We start from the raw sequence: 3,132 nt of genomic DNA on the forward strand, positions 1-3,132 counted from the left end.
GATGTTCGCTTAAAACTCTGTAGCCTTAGAAAAAGATTAGACAAAACTCAGATTCATAAAAGAGACCAGGCTTCCTGGTCAGATTGAGATTGGTAGAATCCCCCAAGGCTCAGACCCTTAGTTACCCTTCAGATATGAACCTGAACTCACCTCCACGGCTCAATTCCAGTAGACAGGTCCAGAAGGGGGACAATGACACAAGGAGGTGTACAGACCTTCGAATAATGGACCGTTTGAGATCCAAAGGGCAGTGTTTACAACAGGACAAAGTTCAGACGGGTGAGGAAGGGAGGAGGAATGGAGACAGGAAGTTCACGGAGGAAATGGGATAAGCTGTGGGGCACTGAGGGGACTGCAAAGAATGAGGCGAAAGGAAACATGTCTGAATAGTTGGATGGAGCACTGATGATCTGCCCTGGAAGCAAACCTTCACCCAATTCCCAAGGAATAGTCTCTGAGAAATAAAATAAAAGTCTTCAACTGTCTGTAAAATGCATCTGCATTTTTCTAAAAGAATATGAGAATGATGATGGCAACAAATGTGCTTGTCACAATGGATGGATAGATGGATGGATTGTGATAAGATTTGTACAAGCCCCCAATAAAATGATTTTTTAAAAAGAATATAATAATTTTTTAGCAAAAAAGACTTTCAAGACCTAAAAGACAGTTGGACGGAGTAGGGCATCTATTACACGTGCTGCTTAACTATGTGGGGCATTTTCTTTCTTTTTAATTTTTTTGCATTTCCAATTTTTTAAAATCATGTTATTGGGGTCCCGATAGTTCTTATCTCTTCAAATGTATCTATTTATTAGGAATGACTGAAATAAAAATTGGAATTGAGTCCCATCATCATCATGATCATCATGGAAATGGCTTTAAGAGAAAACTGGTCAGATGAATATGATGCTTCCCATTTTCAACAGTAGGTAGTCGCCATTGATCTTGACAGCCAACCGTCTGCCAAGAATGCTTGAGAAATGTTATCTAGTGCAACATGCCCATTCACAAGGGGGAACCCACCAGGAGTAACTTGTGTACTTCTTGATTTCATCATACAAGACCAGCACAAAGGCGCCGCCCACCCGTGTCTCTGAGCACATTGGACCATGCACCCTTGACGAGCGCTTTGCTCCTTCATCCCGAGTAGTCTTCCTCCAGCAGTACCGCATGCTGGTGTTCATGATATCGGTTCCTTTGTGCCCCGACTGCATCATCATTCGGTGACGAACGGTGTCAAATGGGTAGGAAGCCACCCAGCCACGGCCGTGACAGACTGCACGATCATCCAGCTGACGAAGATGTGGGTATTGTTGGGATCCGGAAGCATTCCCTTTGGGGCGTCACAGATGCCCAAGTAGACTGCCCAGTAGATGATCATCCCCTGCACAGACACGGGGAAGCCCTGGTACAGGTTCCTAATCCCATCAGTCTTGGAGAGCTGAACCAGGAAGTCACCGAGACCTTTGAACTCCCGTTTGATGCCGCTTTGCCCACATCAGCTGCAAGACGGGTAGGGGCAAAATCAAGAGGGTACACAAAGCACAAAGATGTGGCCCCCGCGGAACCACCCGATGCCAGGTTCCCTGCAAAGTAGCACCAGAACTGGGTGCTCTTGTCCACACCACCCAGGAAGAGCTGCTTGTATTTATCTTTGAAGGCAAGGTTGAGAGCCGGGGTGGGGAAGTATCCAATGACATTGGCCAGGTTACCACGCCAGGACAGGACTCCCTGCTCCTTGGGGATGTGGGGTGTTTTCACATCCATGATCCTGGTGGCCTTTCTGGGGGTCTCTACTTTCTGAGTGAACCTGTTCCCGTCTCCCCCTGGGCCCTCCTGCTCCAGCCACCTGACCAGTTGCCGCTCTTCAGACAGGTAAGACATGTGTCCATGTCAGACCATTGGTCTCCCTGTTCTGTCTGGACAGCTCTTCTCTCAGATTGGCTTGCTTCTCTCCTGTGCTTCCTTGGTCCCCTCGTCCCCCTTTCTTTCCTCCTTAAGGCTTATCACCACCTGGGCTAGGCCAGTTTGACCAGATGAGCAAATCCAGCGACACTCATATAGGTGTAAGAAAGAGCTTTATATCAAGAAGTAATTCTGTATCAAGAAAATATCCCAGCGCAGTCCAGCTCAAGTCCATGAGCCCCAAACTAGTGCACAAGTCCCTCCTCAGACTCCCGCAGCCACATGCGGTGATGCAGAATGCAGGAACATCCGGGCCAGTGGGAGCAAAGTCATGGGGGATCCAATGGTGGTAATGCCACAGGGCTCTGCCTCCCTCAGGGTCAGCCAGCAGGGAGGGGAAGGCAGAGAGAGAAGGCCGTGCCCACAAGGAGGCCACATCAGCCTGTGGCCTGACTGACAGGCTGAATACCACCCCTACATTTCATATAGCTTCAAGTTGACATGAAAGTATGTCATCCACAGCACCTGGCAGTGTGTGTTTTTCTGTTGTCAATCTCCACACCCCGCCCCAATCCACCCCCTAGAATGCGAACTCCCAGAGGGGTGGGACTTTGTGTTGGTCACTGAAGTATCCCTAACGACTTTGAAGAAAAACACCCAAAACCAAGCTCACTCCCGCTGGGTCCATTTCGACTCGCAGTGACGATGTAAGAGAGAGGAGAACTGCCCCTGTGGGTTTCTGAGGCTGCACATCTTTATGGGAGCAGAAAGCTGCATTTTTCTCCCGAAGAGGAACTGATGGTTTTGAACTGCTGACCTCAGGGTTAGCCACTCAATATGTAATCCACTATGCCCCCAGACATGTTCAATAAACATTGGACCCAATATTGGATCTCAGCAGGCCCTCCCAGAAATCCTGGAGGAATTTTGGAGATTGTACTAAAGGATAATGGCTATAAACCAAAGGCCTTCCACACACAATGGAAAGTAAATGCCAGGGAGGAGGGGTGTGGGGTGTGTGTGTGTGTGTGTGTGTGTGTGGTGTGGGGTGTGTGTGTGTGTGTGTGTGTGGTGTGGGGTGTGTGTGTGTGTGTGTGGTGTGTGTGTGTGTGGTGTGTGTGTGTGTGTGGTGTGTGTGTGCGTGTGTGGTGTGTGTGTGTGGTGTGTGTGTGGTGTGTGTGTGTGTGCGTGTGTGGTGTGTGCGTGTGCGGTGTGTGTGTGTGT

General features: G+C 49.0%; 1 pseudogene; it reads right to left on the reverse strand.

Annotated features, from left to right (window-relative positions):
• Nucleotides 1-652: 652 nt before the first annotated feature.
• Nucleotides 653-1,887, reverse strand: LOC142458676 (ADP/ATP translocase 2 pseudogene; annotated as a pseudogene).
• Nucleotides 1,888-3,132: the final 1,245 nt, after the last annotated feature.

The sequence above is a fragment of the Tenrec ecaudatus genome, chromosome 10 (assembly GCF_050624435.1).
Source record: "Tenrec ecaudatus isolate mTenEca1 chromosome 10, mTenEca1.hap1, whole genome shotgun sequence".
Classification (NCBI taxonomy): Eukaryota; Metazoa; Chordata; class Mammalia; order Afrosoricida; family Tenrecidae; genus Tenrec; species Tenrec ecaudatus.